At 36.3% G+C, this 18898-nt stretch overlaps 1 protein-coding gene across 1 annotated transcript in view; it reads left to right on the top strand.

The window, feature by feature from the left end:
- LOC106138499 (protein Wnt-5b) overlaps positions 1-18898 on the top strand; it is a 53202-nt gene that overhangs the window by 9643 nt on the left and 24661 nt on the right. The window lies entirely within an intron of this gene.

Raw genomic sequence — 18898 nt, 5'->3', positions numbered from 1 at the left:
GCGCGTGGCGGCTGGGGCCGGCCGCGGCCGCGGGGCCAGCTCCGTGCGGCCGGCGCTCGGGGAGCGGCCACTGCAGGCGGCCGACGCGGGGCAGCTTCTAGGAGTGCGTGTCGGGCTTGCATGAAGGATCAGTGTGACGGAGACTATAAGTGTGCGGCTAGAAATGCTCAATGTTTTTGGTGCAGTGAACGGGGACATTTTAAAAGTGCATGTCCTAAGTTAAAGAGCAGAGTATACCAAATTGAGGAAGAGTTATCAACTGACGATTCAGATTTGTACTACGTCTCCACGGTCGACAATTTCGGTGACGGTATGGACAGCCACAAATGGTATGAGACTTTATTTTTATATGGTAGTGATTTAAAAGAAAGATTTAAGCTAGATACTGGTTCGGATTTAAATGTAATGTCCTTGAAAACATATTGTAAATTGGGTTTGAACTTATCAGAGTTAACATCAGATAATACGAGAGCTTTATCGTTTTGTGGCAATTTTATTCCTATTGTTGGATCATGTTACATCAATTGGTTTTATAAAAATAAAGTGTATAAATTACGTTTCATAATTTCTGAACACGACTGTCAAAATGTGCTGGGCAAATTTTCTTGTGAACAACTAGGCTTAATAAAACGTTTATATTCAATAGATATTAACCAGTATGATGATATTTTCAAAGGTTTGGGAAAGTTGCCTGGCAAATACAAAATAGTAACAATTCCGGGCGCGCAGCCGTCAGTCTGTCCCGTTAGAAAAATACCCGTGGGCGTACGAGATAAGTTACGAATCGAATTAGATCGAATGGAAAATCTAGGCGTTATTAGAAGAGTGACGCACCCGACCCCGTGGGTGAATGCAATCGTAGTGGCGGCGAAAAAAGATGGCAGCATTCGAGTGTGCCTCGACCCGCGGCCGCTTAATAGGGCCGTGCGACGCGCACACTACCCGTTGCCGACGCTCACTGATATCGCGACTAAATTAGAAGGAGCTAGGTATTTTAGTAAATTAGACGCTCGATCTGGATTTTGGATGGTTCAGTTAGATGATGATAGCGCTGATTTATGTACGTTTGGAACACCATATGGCAGATACCAGTATCTACGTTTACCTTATGGTATAAACTGTGCATCTGAAGTTTTTCATCAAAAAATACGTCAAATATTAGAGGGCTTAGAGGGCGTAGATTCATTTGTTGATGATGTCATAGTTTGGGGGTCTTCAATTTCAGAACATGACGAGAGGCTTAAGCTTTTATTAAATAGGGCACGTGATGCTGGTATTAAATTTAATAAAGAAAAATGTGAATTTTGTGTTCAAACGGTAACTTACCTTGGACATACCTTTAGCTCCAAAGGTATGCAAATAGATGAAAGTAAACTTAAGGCAATTCGTGACATGCCGAATCCGCAAGACAGGAGTTCATTAGAGCGTTTTTTGGGCATGGTAAATTATTTATCAAAATTTATACCACATTATTCAGAGATAGCGGCTCCTCTACGTATCCTTTTGAAAAAAGACTCTGTATGGAATTGGGACGAAGTACATGAAGCGACCGTGCGGCGTTTAAAAGAGTCAGTGTGCGCCGCGCCTGTACTGGCTTTGTATTCTGCGCGCGAGCCGGTGCTGTTATCAGTAGACGCGAGCTCTCGCGCGCTCGGCGCAGTGCTCATGCAGGGCGGCCGGCCGGTCGAGTATGCGTCATCCACACTCACCGACACGCAATGCAGGTATGCTCAAATTGAAAAAGAGCTGTTGGCGATCGTGTTTGCGCTCGAACGATTTCACCAATATGTTTATGGCCGTAAAGATGTCACAGTGGAGACGGATCACAAGCCATTGGAAACGCTATTTCATAAGGCGTTGGATTCCGTTCCAGCCAGACTGCAGCGCATGATGTTACGTATACAGGGATACGATTTCAAGGTTACGTATAAACCTGGAAAATATATGTTCGTTGCAGACACCCTTTCGAGGGCACCTTTACCTGAACAGTTACAACAAAAAGTAAGTGATGAAATTTCGGAGCAATCATGTTTTCTTATAGAAAATGTTAGGTTTAGTGACAGTAAATTGAGTATGATAAAGGAGCATACAATGAAAGATGAAGAATGTCAGTTAATTATAAGATATATAAAAAATGGCTGGCCAAATTATAAGTATGAAGTGGATGAAAGAGTAAAAGAGCAGTGGTCGTATAAGGAAAGTTTTGAATATGTCGATGGTATAATATTTAAAGATAATTTGGTTTATATTCCATTTAAGTTAAGGTACGAAATGGTAAAGCGAGTTCACGATGGGCATATGGGTATAGATAGATGCAAACGGCATGCGCGGGATGTGATGTTCTGGCCAGGGATGTCTCGAGACATCGAGAGTGCAGTACGCCGCTGTGCGACGTGCGCCGAGAGGGTGGCGCGGCCCGCGCGGGAACCGCTCTTGCCACATCCTATCCCGAGCCTGCCGTGGGCTAAAATAGGCTCGGACATATTTCAGAACGGTAACAAGTATTTTTTAATCTTAGTCGACTATTTTTCGAATTATATCGAAGTTTGTCCACTGCTGAACATTACTAGCAAGACAGTCATAACAGCGATGAAGGATCAATTTGCAAGGCACGGCATCCCACAGGAACTGATAACTGATAATGGGCCAGCGTATGCCTCGAAGGAATTTGCTACATTTAGTAAGCAATGGGGGTTCAAACATGTTACGAGTTCGCCGAAATATCCGGTATCAAATGGACGAAGTGAGAAGGCAGTACACATAGTTAAAAATATGTTAACCAAATCTTTGTCATCTGGTTCTGATTTCTATTTAGGGTTGCTAAACCTTAGAACAACTCCCAGGGATGGAATTAGCTCACCATCTCAGTTACTTATGGGACGCAGGCTTAATTCCAGGCTCCCATCTCACGACTGTAAACTGCAACCCAGCCGTGACAACCGTGACGATTATAAGGCTATCACAAGCAAGCAAGCCCGCGACAAACAGCACTATGATAAACGAGCACGAGCGTTGCCGGAGCTGCGGGCTGGGCAACGTGTGGTGATGGTGGACGCCGGAGACAGGAAGCACGCGCGCGTCCAGGCGCGGGCGCCACAACCACGCTCCTACTTCGTAATAGACTCAACAGGAAAGCGGTACAGAAGAAATAGACGCCATTTAATTAATGTGGAGGCAGCTCTTTCTTCTCCATCCCAATATACGCCCGAGGAGCAAGAACATTACGAGGAAGAGGATTGGTCCATGGCCGAAAGTGAGGACAACGCAGATGATCCTACGTTTGTTTTAACCAGCGGGGATGGGTCGCGTCTCTCTGAGGACTCCCGGGGTGATATTTTGAAAGGCCGGTTAGATCGCGCGCGCAGACCGGCGGCTGAGGCGGCCCGCACTATTATTGCCAAACTAAATAGGGAAAAATAAATCATAATGCAATCTGAGCTTAAAATTAGAATTGTATAAAATTGGTATAAAAGATTGTACTATGTTACTTCACCCAAGCTGTTATTGTTAATTGTCCGACTTCATAAAATTAAATGTATGTAAGTATTTTTATTTTTGTATGTATGTTCACCAATTTTCTTAGTCATTTTTTTTTCCAAATTTTCGATTAATATATTTTTGTTTAAAAGGGCTTATATATATCAGCGGTGATCCCATAAAAATTACAATGATAAGATTAGCCTTTATAAAAAACTGTAAAAATATACATTAATCTAGATATATAATATATATATATTAAGGTATGTAGTATTGAAGTCGGTTATATGTTTATTTTTCTTGTTTTTTTTTTCTCTATGTATATTATTGTTTAAGTTGCTGACTCATAACATAACAAATTATTTTAATTTTTTTTTTCTGTTAATTTTTTTTTGTGAGGGAAAGATGTTGTGATTATTATTGGTGCATGTCATTTATTTGTGGGTATTGAATAAACAAATTGGTCTTGGTTCAACCTGCCTTTCAATTACGACATATTTAATCTAATTAATATGATAAGTTTATGATATCACAGATATAAGAATTAAACAATGATATCGTCAATCGCAAGATTTAATGTATATATATTGTAGTTACGGAAAAATAATAAATCATTATATCTAGATGGCCCAAGTATTAAATAACGATGGATTAGGAATTATCTATATGCACTTAGAGTTTTCAATCAAAAAGATATGTTAAGTTGTCAAGTCACCTAAGTAGCGTACCTTTGTACTAAAAAAGGCGCTGAATTCTCATCTTCTTAATATAAAAAATTTATAGCTACTTATATCATTAAATTTAACTTTTGATTTCCATTTCCAAACTAAATATGACAATAACCTTATCTTATACTAGTGGCGTGTTTTTAGTAATTACCGGGAAGGTAATTTTTTTAATTTGGTTCTAATGACTGAAAGGCCACTTTCAGCTGTATGACTTTATGATGGATTCAAATAGTGACAGGTTGCTACCCCATCGCCTACAAGAGGAATCCCAAGTTTATAAGCCTATCATTTAGTCGCCTTTTACGACATCCGTGGGAAAGATTAGGAGTGGTTCTATTCTAAACTGCCGGAAACCACACGGAACACATACATGTCAGGAAAACTGTATGTATTTTTTGAATAAATAAATAATTAAAGGCGCAAACCAGAACGATGACGAGAAGAGGAAGAATAAAGAATAATTTGGTCTTGTGTATGAAACTGCAAAATAATTTCAAACGAAAATATACCTTGTACTATAATATAATAAGTTACATATCTAAGCACCACTCAATTAAAAAGTTGACCTTCCAACTAAAACCTCCTTTAAAATTAAAAAAAAAAGGAAATCCCTTCAAACAGGCGGGAACGAGTAAATAAATAATGTCCGAACCGGTTCAAGTACAAAAAAGGGTTTCGAACCCTTTTGAACAAAGCCTATCATTAGGGCTACTTAAACACTATTATAAACCATTATATTCACGCCTAAATTGACAAAGATAGTCAATTAAAATGATAGAATTAATGTAGAGATGTTTAAACCGCTCAAAAAGGATAAGTTTGTCATTTTATTATCAGTTTTTTTAACTTTAGGTTAATGTGAAAAGATCCTGACTTAATTTTAAGTACAGTTTTAAAACAACACATAGTCAGTGTACAGGGCTGTGGTATTTATATATTTTTGTATCAATCAAAACAAATTTATATTTGTGACTGTACAAATGATATAACCTCTCATGGAGAGGTAGCCACAGACTACTCGTAGGTACCTCTACAAGTTCCCACTTGCCAAGATTCTTGCTAACTTTTTTTGCCTCATCCACATTCCTCAGTCTTTTCAAGTAAGCTCTTTGGTTTCAAGAATTAATCTCCTGATGAGCAGTTAAAACTCTTGTTTGTAATTTTGCCATTGCAATCGGTCAGGAGTTTTCAATATAAACATTAATTTTATGTAGGCAACCTTCTTTGTGTTCGCCATAGCAACGATTGCTATGGTTTTGTTGAGTTCGAAAAAAATGTCAGAGTTTATATTTTATTGTAAAATATTTTCATTTTATTTCTGATACTATAGTATTTTAAATTTGATAACCTATTTCTCTCCTCTTTTCTCCTTCCGTCTCCCGTAGTTAATAAAGTAACTTTGCGACTATACTTCCTACAACTACATATAAGAAAAAAATCACGCCTCTTTCCCGAATAGGTTAACATGAACCATCTTTCCATGTGGCACGATCTCTTCATCATACAGTTATGGAAACTTGGTCTTCGAGCCCTGTGACTGTTAACTCTGTCCATTCCGTTAGGGATAAAGACGTGATTACGTGACTCCGTTAGGAGGAACGTGGCAATATGTCGTAACATTTTCGACTTAAATGGTCGCTGAAAACATAACTTATCTTTTTTTAGAATAGAATAGAATAGAATAGATTGATTTTCAAAATTGGATATGTAAGGTATCACTCATTGACGTCACATCACTTTATAACTACTGCCGCTTCCAAAGCGCATGTGTAGAACTTTGCTGAACAGTTGGACAATAGTAGCCTTGTGGCAACGGTGACTCAACCATAACTTTTAAAATTGCACCTGTTTAGATACATAAAGGTACCATACACATAAACTTAATTTATGAATAGGTATTCCATTTGCGCATTTAGTCATAACAATATAGTACTAACTAATTCGTTTTATTTTACGACTTGTTTTATTGTCTTGTAGTTAGTCATGCATGTGATGCGAATGTGACATCATTTTCCATTTTATTTCTTTTCATACACTAGCTGTGCCCGCGACTTTGTCCGCGTGGAATAGTTATTTTGGGCATCATTGAAGCCCTCAACGATGAAAAATTTTTCACATATTCCATTATTTCTTTGCTACATGTAGTTAAATGGTTTATTCAACGCAAAAATATTTTTTCATCTTCAACCAGTAGTTCCTGAGATTAGTCCGTTCAAAAAAACAAACAAACAAACTCTTCAGCTTTATAATATTAGTATACATTAAATTTAGTTTTGTCCATATACGAGTATAACTTGTATTACATACAGATAACCTCATTATCAATAATACCTATATACATATTTCATTATCATTTCTTCCGACTTACAACGAACTCTTTAATCGCTTCATTCACATTCATAACTCTTTTCATGCAAGCTCTTCGTCGACCTGGCCTATCTTTTGCCAGAACGTATCTGATTTAATCCATGTTCATAAGCTTAATCAAAGCATATTGCATTAAAAAAAATCATGAATGCCAAAGAAACAACATAAGTTTGAAAGGATTTCAAGGAAGCGGAAAGATGAAGGTAATTTGTATATCCCTCCGGGTAATAGGCGTGATTGTAGTATGTCATTTATGATTTACATGTAACCTCAATTCGCATGTACTAGGGAACCATGATTGATCAAAGGTATTTGATTTGGAGTTAATTAACAGACAGATACTACTCTCTTCATTGTCAAACAATCTGCTATTGAACCATCCATTACGATGATTGGATGTTATATCACTTACAAAGGAATAGAGCAATGGAATAGAGATATATGGGCAATTTGTATTTGATTTTTAACTAATATGAATCATTAATATAATGGTTCTCTAGTAATAATAATATACAAAAATCATGTATTTATCCCTTTTATTGGGTAGACTTTGGCCAATAGTCTCGAAGTTCACATTTAGCTGAACGGCATTATCATGGAGTTGTGATTCAGATACGTATGTTATATTTTAGGTTATACTAGTAGATACTATACTAGTAGGTACCCAAATTTAGGACATAGGATCGTTTTTTTTTTAATTTTGACCAAATTTTGATCTGCGATTTTAGATTTTGAGGCAAGAAAGTAACCTAAATGATCCAATTAAAGAAATGTAGGTAATTTAGCCAAAACAATCGCCTATAATTAAATTGGAATGTTTTCGGCAAAGTAACTGATACAAATATTGAGGTCTATAGTTCAAGACTACTTGTAACATTTATCAATCAATTCTGGGTATGCGATAGTAAACAGCTTGATTGTGATTGTTTAACATAACCCGTAAAATGGTAGTGGTACAGAAATGACCAATAAGAGAAAAAAAAAATTATTTGGTTTAGAGTTATGCGACGAATAAATTATCCTACGAAAATTTATAAACAATATAAGTTATGATTTTAAAGCAGTTTTTCTAAATAAGAAATAAGAATTTCAAACTACGAAAATATAAGATCTGAACTTTTTATAAAAATAAACCAATCTAGCATATAATTAAAGCTGTAACGAGTGAATACAATATATCACTAAAACTAGCGTTTCCTCTCACATTTATCAGACATTTTTGTAAACATTTGTGGTAAAATATATATAAATGTGGTAAATATATATGTATAAGGTTTAAATCAAAGTTATTGTTTTCTATGTATATTATCAAGAAAACACACAACTGAACAAATAAATAAATGTATATTTAATAAATAAAAAATATCAAAAACTATTTGCCATGGTTATAAAAGAAATTGTTTGTTTGTAGAGCATACACTTCCACCCAAAAGTTGAATCCTCGGAACACATTTGGGCTATCCAGCTCTATCGTGACAAACCTCTCGCCAATACCCCCACTCTTCACATACGCCTCCCCCCACTTATCTTGTCTCAAATCCAGGATTTTTATAGCATTAATAACCTCATTTCTGGAACAATTCACCGTGAAAACATCAGATCTTATCCAAATAGCAGGATTCTCTTGATGAACTTTACTATATATCAACTTGGAATTTATATCAGGATATCCGAGGAATAAATCGTGCGAGTATATACTTGAAAATAATATTGTCAATATCAAAAATAAAATCGATGCCATTTTAGAAACGACTGTAGCTATTGATATTGATTATGGAAATGAGAAGATTCAGGAAAATCATCGTGAAGTAATTATTAACATTAACGTGTGAAAATGTGACTTCCATGAATGGAAACAACAAATAATGTCTTAAAATATGGTCGACTGATCGTAGTACAAAGGCAAATATCGATAAATTTTAGCTTACTTGTGAATAGTTAGTTTGAAGTGACGTTATTTCCTCGTAAAATTAGATGGACAATAATACATCTTTAAATAGTAGTTTCATTATTAGATTCCTTAGAACGTGCATGATCTCAGAAATTTGTGTTGACCAAACCGTTGTCTATATAAGCAAGTTCTTGATCATGGTTAGCCATTTGTATTTTTGTCGCAGAATAATTAACACTGACAATGTATACACTAAGTTATTGCGCTTTAGTTTGTTTCGTTGTGGTCGTATCAGCCAATGATATAAGGCTAGGGATAGCTACACCGAATTCTAGAAAGATTTATAGTGAAATTAAAGAAGCAAATCCGGCGTTGTGGACTAGAACAGACGATGTTATCATAAATACAAGTGGTAATGACATTATAAATGCAATATATGTCACGGATCTTAGAGATAATCGTGATGGTGAAGCCTATATTGAAAGTGGTGGCATTGGCACAAGAAGTGTCACAATCGGTTTGAAGAGTCCAACAATTTTGAGGGGATACAAATTTGAAATTGAAGTGTACGCGAATGATCCAAATGGAAGATATTTTAATAAAGGCGGACAGTATTATGATGCTGCTATACAATATGGCAGAAAATATTAAAATTTTACCAACAATATGGACTATAAAACAGTATTATCATGATAGGGTTAAAACAAATCTGTGAGGTCTCTTCAATGTTTTTGTTTATTGATGAAATCATCATCTATATAAGTGAGTAGCTAGCGATCTCTCGACATTCATAACGTTATCGTGCAAGAAGTAATATTCAAGATGTTAAAATTAAGTGTTTTTGCGTTAATTTGCTTAACTGCGATAGTGTCAGCTAACGATCTACGTCTTGGATTGGCTACACCACACTCAAGGAAAATTTTTAATGAAATTAGAGAGGCAAATCCGGCTATTTGGAAGAGGACAGATCAAATAACTGTAAGCACTAGCGGTAACGAAGTTATAAGTGCTGTTTATGTAACAGATTTGAGAGACGATCGCAATGGAGAGGCGTATATAGAAAACGGAGGTATTGGCACCAATAGTGTAACGATTGGTCTGAAGAGTCCTACTATACTGAGAGGATATAAATTCCACATTGAAGTATTCTCGAATGATCCTAACGCAAGACTTTACAATCAGCAGGAACAGTACAATGAATATGAAGATACACAGTACTCTAGGAAATTTTAAGTAAATAAAACTAATTTAATTTTGTGATTGTGTTTTAATTTATCTGACTGAATCCTACTTATATTTGAAACTAGCTGCGCTCCGGGTGTAGCTCCTGTGGGAATTTCTCGATAAAAAGTTTTTAGTATGTTATTACATACATACATATACATACATATAATCACGTCTATATTCCTTGCGGGGTAGACAGAGCCAACAGTCTTGAAAAGAATGATAGGCCACGTTTAGCCATTTGGCTTTAAGATTTATATTCAAATTGTGACAGGTTGCTAGCCCATCGCCGCCCTTTACGACATCCATGGAAAAGAGAGATGGAGCGGTCCTATTCCTTCTTCTATTGGTGCCGGCAACCACTCGGCACATTATGTTATTTCTAGTTGCTATTTGTAGAAATTATAGTTGCAAAGTTAGTTATTCCTACAGAAGATAGAAGGAGAAAAGAGGAGAGAAATAATCAGTTTAAAATTACTATATTATTGAACATAAAATAAAAATGCCGTGCCGTGTGGTTCCCGGCACCATTACAAAAAGAATAGAACCACTCCATCTCTTTCCCATGAATGTCGTAAAAGGTGACTAAGGGATAGGCTTATAAACTCGGGATTTCTCTTTTAGGCGATGGGTTAGTAACCTGTCACTATTTGAATCTCAATTCTATCATTAAGCCAAATAGCTGAACGTGGCCATTCAGTCTTTTCAACACTGTTGGCATGTATATCTGACATTTTTATAACTAACAAAACCATGGCAATCGTTGCAATGGCGTATATGAAGCGGGTTGCCTACAATTTTAATATAATAATAGTACATTTCTTGAACAATTCACGGTGAAAACATCAGATCTTATTGTTAGTCTAGTTTTTATTTCTTTTTCATATTATGACAATGTCATGTCTGTACCTACATCTAGTGTCCAATAGATTGTTGAGCAAAAATATATACATTCAGTCAGAAAAGTATCGGGAATGGATTATTTATTTATGGTTCCAAATTCAAATTTTTGTTGTTTTTGTTGTTGTTAGATTGGCACAACTGTTTTCCATTTTGGCGCGGAGTTTGAGTTGCATCTGTTGTTTACATTAAATACAGTGCTATTTTTAGTTATATCATATCTAGTGTGTATTGCTAATTTCATAATGGATAAAAACATCGAACAAAGAGTTTGTCTTAAATTTTGCATTGCCAATGGAATATCGTGTTCGGAGTCACTGAAAATGTTATAGAAGGCTTACGGTGAATCGACTTTATCAAAAACTCGTGCTTATGAGTGGTACAAAGCGTTCAAAAGCGGTCGAGATGTGATGGAAGATTTGCCTCGCTCTGGTAGGCCATCAACGTCTGCAACTGAAGTTAACATCGCAAAAGTGAAGGAAATAGTGACTGAAAATCCTCATTCAACTTTGAGAGAGATAGCCACCGAACTTTCTGTATCTCACGAGTCGATCCGTACCATTTTAACTAATAATTTGGGTATGAAACATGTTGCCGCTCGGCTAGTCCCAAAAGACCTGAATTTTTTTCAAAAACTCAATCGCATGAGAGTCGCTGAGGACATGCTAGAACGAGTCAATTCCGACCCAACATTCATGAAACGCATTGTTACTGGTGACGAGACGTGGGTTTACGAGTTTGACATGCAAACTAGTCAACAAGCTTCGGAGTGGCGCCTTCCAACTGAACCGAAACCGAAAAAACCACGCCAAAGTCGTTCAAAAGTCAAAGTCATGTTGACTGTTTTCTTTGACTATCGCGGTGTTGTGCACTCGGAATTCTTGCCGGAAGGTCAAACGGTAAATAAGGAATATTATTTGAGTGTTATGCGGCGTTTAAGAGAGCAAATCCGACGAAAAAGGCCAGATTTGTGGAAAGAAAATTCTTGGATTTTGCACCATGATAATGCACCTTCGCACAAGGCCATCATTGTGAACGAATTTTTAACCAAACACTCAACAAATACCATCGAGCAACCACCATATTCACCAGATATGGCTCCAGCCGACTTTTTTCTTTTTCCTAAACTCAAATTACCACTTCGTGGCACCCGTTTTCAATCGGTAGAAGACATAAAAGAGAATTCGCGGCGAGAACTGACCTCAATTCCGGAAACAGCGTTTAAAAAATGTTTTGATGATTGGATTATTCGTTGGCGTAAGTGTATCGTTTCTAAAGGAGCATATTTTGAAGGTGATAAAATAAATTTGGATGAATAACAAACAGTTTGTGTATTATTGATCTTTTCCTGCTACTTTCTTGACAGAGTAGTACATACATAAAATCACGCCTCTTTCCCGGAGGGGTAGGCAGAGACTACCTCTTTAATTATAATTTAATAATTCCCAGAATACAGATTCGTTTGGGAATTATTAAATCAGTGTACATTTTACTTCAATTCAAATAAACAAACATCATTACATCCTACTGGATCTTCCGTGATGCCTTCTATCAATCAAGATACAGGTTTATTCTTAGTTTGATGGTGGATGGCTGAGCGTTGGACCAGCTTAGAAAATGTATTAACACCTTTTATATGAACGATGTAGGTATGTACATAATATGTTGCTGAAATGAGTCAATAAAACCTTTTTTTTTTTTGCCACTTGCCACGATCTCTGCATATTTCCTCCGCTTCATCCACATTCATAACTCTCTTCATGCAAGCTCGGCGGTTTCGGGTACAAAAATCACCGTCTTTTATTCAAAAAATTCAAACCCATGCAAATATATACAGTTTTTAATAATTTTTACATGGTTCTTCGAGCCGGGTATCAGCAAAAGACCCAATGAAAGCCGGCCGCCCGGCGCCCAACGCCTTGAGTACAATTTCGAAAAACAAAGAAAACACGCAAGCGGCCATTAAATATCAATTTTAATGGGAGTGAATTTGTTGTGAATACAATATAGCAATATTACGACGTATGACAATACATACATAAAATCACGCCTCTTTCCCGGAGGGGTAGGCAGAGACTACATCTTTCCACTTACCACGATCTCTGCATACTTCCTTCGCTTCATCCACATTTATAACTCTCTTCATCCAAGCTCGGCGGTTTCGGGTACTCTTGACCTGACCCTTTACCAGGACGTCCTTAATTTGATCAAGTTCGTCTGTTCGTTCGTCGTTTCGTCTAGGCCTTCCCACTCCGACCTTTCCCTCCACACTCTCCTTGTATATCCTTGTATGACAATACATTTGCATTATTTGGTTTAAAAGACAATACTATGTCTATGCAATACAATGGCTAAAGTTTTGCAAGAATCTCTGAGAGAACACAATGTAAACAAACCCTTCATAAAACGCAAATGAATTTAAAAAAAATCCCTAAAGCAAGATTGATACGAAATTATGTTAAATCTCGGATAAATGTTGAAGATCATTGGGAACAAAACGTCATGTCATTTAATTTACGTCATGCAATCAAGGAGAAAACTGAGTTGCCGTATTTACGAAGCAATGAGTTCTATGAGCACGAGGAATTATACATTTGCTTAAAAACTGAGCTTAAAGATTTGCTATCTGGTGAACAAAAACAATCTGCGGCGGCTCCATCATCAATTCTCAGTGACGTACAACCTACTCGAGTTGTGTTACCTAAAATACAAATACCAATTTTTAGTGGGCAATATGAAGACTGGTTATCATTCCACGATTTATTCAACTCCTTGGTACATAATAATACAACATTAACGAAGGTACAGAAGTTGCACTATTTAAAAACAAGTCTTAGCGGAGAAGCTGCTTCAATACTCAAACATATACAAGTGACTGAATCTAACTACGATCAGGCTTGGATGCTACTAAAGTCTAGGTATGGCAATAAAATAATTCAACAAAAAAAAAACAGTTAATTCTATCATGAGAAGGCTGTTTTCACAAAAAAGGGTATCTGCTAATACAAAAAGAATTTATTGAATACCACATTTGAGTGCTTACATCATTTGAATAATTTAACCTTTAATACGGAAAACTGTTCGAAACGAAATTCTCAGGGTTCAGAAACTTGATACAGATAAACACAAAGATTGGGAGGAATATTTTAGCAACAATAGTGAAAATCCTGATAACCTACCATCACTTGAAATGTGTCGCAAATTCCTTGAGAACCGCTTCCGTAAACTTGAACTTGTTGAACCAGCCCGACAAAAACCAACCCAAGTCCCAATTAAAGAAAAATCTTTTCATATTGCCGCAAGTGTAGAAAAGCAAACATTTGTCCATTATGCAACGAGAATCATTCACTCAGTCATTGTAAAGAATTTAGAAAACGCACACCTACTCAGAGAAGCGAATACATTCAATCAAATAATTAATAATATTAAATATTAATAATAAAAGGACACTCTGTGAGGCAACGTCGAGTATCATTAAGCTGTAGATTATGCAAAAGGCGCCATCATTCTCTTCTTCACGAAAATAGAGAAAGCAATTAGAATTCAGGTCATCAGGTAATACTGAGACGTCTAAACAACCTCATGTAGCACTACATACAAACGTAGAGAGCCGCGAAAAAGAAGAAGAAACTTTTATTACTATGTAAGTACTAAACATGCTATTGCAATAATCTATAAGTATTTTACTTCTTTGTAATATTTATGTAATAGCGGTAACTACAGGTTTTATATATTTTTTTCAACTAACAGAAACCGACGCGCTCAAGTGGCAACCTGTTCGTCGATGTTGAATGATGAGCGAGTTCGTAGAGTTACTCATAGATGGCGGTGGTCATATTATTATGACAGAGGAATGGAACATATTATTTTCTAATTGAAGATAATCGTCAAAATATGGCTTGGTTCATTAAAGTATGATCCGCGATGCGGTAAGGGTTAGGTATATTACAACACCGGAGGAGAAATGCATTAATATGAGAATTATGAATCACTTACTGAGTTATTGTGAGTGAAAGTACATTGTAAGAGATTTCTTAATAGGAGATGACATCCAGACAAGTCACGCTATAACAACAGAAGAAATACAGGACGCTTCAGATATTTGAATAAAGCAAAGCCAAGAAGAAGAGTTCTTAAAAGATATTAAAAGGTTAAAGGTAAACAAGATAGTAAGCAAAGAAAGCAAGTTAAAGACTTTAAATCCGTATATTGATAACAATAATATATTCAGGGTCAGGGCGGTCGATTGAGAAACGCAGACGTAGAAGATTTGAAGCATCCTGTGATTTTAGGCAAAAGGAATGAACTGGTACCGTTGGTTTTAAAGGATGCGCACCTGAAAACAAAACATGGAGGTATAAAATTAATGAATACTTACCTGATGAGCAAATCCTGGATCATTGGCTGCAAAGGTTTGGTCAAATATTATATTCAAAAATATCTTATCTGTGCGCGCCAGAGAGCAAATAATACACAGCAATTGATGGGTGACTTACACGTGATTAAACGTGTTACACCTGCACGCCCCTTCTCTCGAAGTGGAGTCGACTTTGCTGGACCTATTCATGTGCTTAATCACAAGGGAAGAGGGGCAAAGACTAGTAAGTCTTAAATTTGTATATTTATTGGCGGTAAAAGCAATACATTTGGAGTTGGTAAGCGACTTAACATCAGGCGCAGTCATCGCAGCCTCTAAACGTTTTGTTTCGAGAAGAGGTAGATATCATGAAATTTGGAGTGACGACGGATCTAATTTTGTGGCATCGGATAAGGAATTGTCAGTCATGTTCAAAGTTCACTTTGGACTTGAGATCCCAGGACAGGTTGCTGATAAACTAGCTAAAGAGTGAATACAATGGCATTTTTTACCACCACACAGCCCTAATTTTGCTGGTCTCTGGGAAGCTGGAGTCAAATCTGTTAAACAGCATCCACGCAAAACGTTGACTGCCAATTCGACTTTTGAAGAGTTTGCTACAGTGCTTACACAAATCGAAGCCTGTTTAAATTCTCGGCCATTGACGCCTATTAATACGGATGAGGATGTATTAGATGATATCCAGGTGCTCACTCCTCGCTCACACATTTCATTTACGGGGAAGCTTTGGTGGCAGTTCGAGACCGTGACTACTCTCAAGCTTATGTGAAATTTATTGACGAGATGGCAACAAATTCAAATATGTGTTCAATTGTTCTAGAAACGTTGGCGTACTGAATATTTGTCACGTCTGAATCTAAGGCTGAAATGGTTGGAAAGAATGCCAGAGTTTAAGATTGGTGACATTGTTTTGTTGAAAGAAGAAAACACGCCACGGAGCAAATGGGCTTTGGCACGAATAATAGAAAAACACCCTGGACATGATGACTTAACGAGAGTTCATACTGTACGTTACAATGGGAAGTTAACCAGGCGATCCGTTTCAAAAATATGCCCCTTGCCTATTTCAGAACAATGAATAGCGTTATTACATATCTTTTCTTAAATTTACTTATGAACATTGTTAACTGTATATTACATATTTTGCATTGTTACCTTAAGAGATGTTATCTATATGTTTAGAAAAGGTCTCATAGCCCTTATGGTGGGCGGTATATGTTAGTCTAGTTTTTTTTTTTCAAACCCAAGCAAATATATACAGCTTTAGACAATTTTTACACTTATTCAAATAGCAGGGAACTTTACATACATACATATCATCACGTCTATATCCCTTACGGGGTAGACAGAGCCAACAGTCTTGTAAAGACTGATAGGCCACGTTCAGCTATTTGGCTTTAAGATAGAATAGAGATTCAAATAGTGACAGGTTGCTAGCCTCTAAAAAAGAATCCCAAGTTTGTAAGCCTATCCCTTAATCGCCTTTTACGACATCCATGGGAAAGAGATGGAGTGGTCCTATTCTTTTTTGTATTGGTGCCGGGAACCACACGGCACTTGATGAACTTTACTGTTTATCAAATTGGAATTTAATTCAGGATATCAGAGGAATAAATCGTGCGTGTATATACTTGAAAATAATATTGTCAATATCAAAAATGAGATCGAAGCCATTTTAGAAACGACTGTAGAAAGAAGACTGTAGTTAGAAGCTATTGATATTGATTATGGGAATGAGAAGATTCAAGAAAATTATCGTTAAGTAATAATTAACATTTACGTGTGAAAATGTGACTTCCATAAATGGAAACAATAAATATCTTAATATGTGGTCGACTGATCGTATTACAAAGGCAAATATCAATAAAGTTTAGCTTGATGGTGAATAGTTAGTTGGAAGTGACGTTATTAAGCAAATTCGGCGTTGTGGACTAGAACAGACGATGTTATCATAAATAAATACAAGTGGTAATGACATTATAAATGCAATATATGTCACGGATCTTAGAGATAGTCGTGATGGTGAAGCCTATATTGAAAGTGGTGGCATTAGCACAAGAAGTGTTACAATCGGTTTGAAGAGTCTTTAGGATGATAGGTAATGGTATGCTATGCCTACCTAGGGCTCCCGGCTTCAGTCAGTGGCAAATAATAGTCAAACTGCAGTTCACTTTGTTTATTTCTGAATTTTTTTAATTATACGGTGAAGTTTATTTATACGGTAGCACAAGCACAAATAGTTGAAGCATAGGGTTGAAGGAGAATAGAGAAAGTTCACAACACACAAGGAAAAGCGAAAGAAAAGAAACAGTTATAAAGCAAACGTAAAAAATGTGGCGCGTAAACCGAGAAAATTTTTAGGCGAACAGCGGTGAAGCGCATGCGTGCGTACTTTTTTATTTCGTATGAATTTCGACTGGCGAGCGCGCGACAGCGGTCGCTGACGGAGTAGGCATACAAAGCCACGCCCCGTGTATGGTTCCACTGCATTATTTTAATGACGATACGGTAAGAGTGATATCGTATTAAGTAATAAATATATAAATATGTATTTATTTGTGTAACTGTTTTTAATATATTATTAGAGATATCTAAGTCTTGTTTATAAGTTGTATGTGTTAGGTATAATTTATTTAGTTTGTGTATATGTGCCTACAAGTCCGACAATTTTCAGGGGATACAAATTTGAAATTGAAGTGTACGCGAATGATACAAATGGAAGATATTTTAATAAAGGCGGACAGTATAACGATGCTGCTATACAATATGGCAGAAAAAATTAAGATTTTACTAACAATATGGACTATAAAACAGTGTTATCATGATAGGGTTAAAACAAATTTGTGAGAACTCTTGAATGTTTTTGTTTATTGATGAAATCATCATCTATATAAGTGAGTAGCTAGCGATCTTTCGACATTCATAACGTTATCGTGCAAGAGGAAATATCCAAGATGTTAAAATTAAGTGTTTTTGCGTTAATTTGTCTAACTGTGATAGTGTCAGCTAACGATATACGTCTTGGATTGATTACACCACACTCAAGGAAATTTTTTGATGAATTTAGGAAGGCAAATCCGGCTCTTTGGAAGAGGTCAGAAAACATTACTGTGAGCACTAGCGGTAACAAAGTTATAAGTGCCATTTTTGTGACTGATTTGAGAGACGATCGCAATGGAGAGACGTATATAGAGACTGGAGGTATTGGTTCCAATAGTGTAACAATTCGTCTGAAGAGTCCTTCTATACTGAGAGGATATAAATTCCATATTCAAGTATTCTCGTATGATCCTTTCAAAAGATTTTACAATCAACAGGAACAAGATGATAAATATTAAGATTACTTTATTAAGTAAATAAATTTTATTAAATTTTGTGATTGTGTTTTAATTTACCTGATTGAATCCTACTTATATAGAACTTATAACTTATATAGAAACTAGCTACGCTCCAGGATGAAGCGCCCGTGGGAATTTCTGGATAAAAAGTTCTTAGTATGATATTCCATGTTAATTTTAATAGTAGGATGCAAATGTTAGTGTGGATGTATGTTTGTTACTAGTTCGCGCAAAATCTACTAAACGTATTTTCTTGAAACTCCAGTAAATAGCTTTGACATTGGAATAATAAAATAAAAGAAGGACAAAGTCGCGGGCAATAGCCAGTGTTAGATATCGGTATTATCTAATTTTGACCTTATATTTTGATACTTGGTAAGTACATTGTTTTGTATAAGTGTGCGACAAAGTAATATATTGCAAAAAATATATAAATCTATACATATAATAAAACAGTAAAAATATTTTGTCTGTACCTACATTTTGTATTTTTGACTGAAATGGATACGATATATTCGATTGTTCAACGGTAACAAGTTATGGATGGCCCGTGTAAATAGGGCCTATCCTGCGGGGAGCGTAACCGAAAAGAAAA

Source organism: Amyelois transitella, chromosome 26 (assembly GCF_032362555.1).
Source record: "Amyelois transitella isolate CPQ chromosome 26, ilAmyTran1.1, whole genome shotgun sequence".
Taxonomy (NCBI): Eukaryota; Metazoa; Arthropoda; class Insecta; order Lepidoptera; family Pyralidae; genus Amyelois; species Amyelois transitella.
This window is presented reverse-complemented; position numbering and strand designations above follow the sequence as displayed.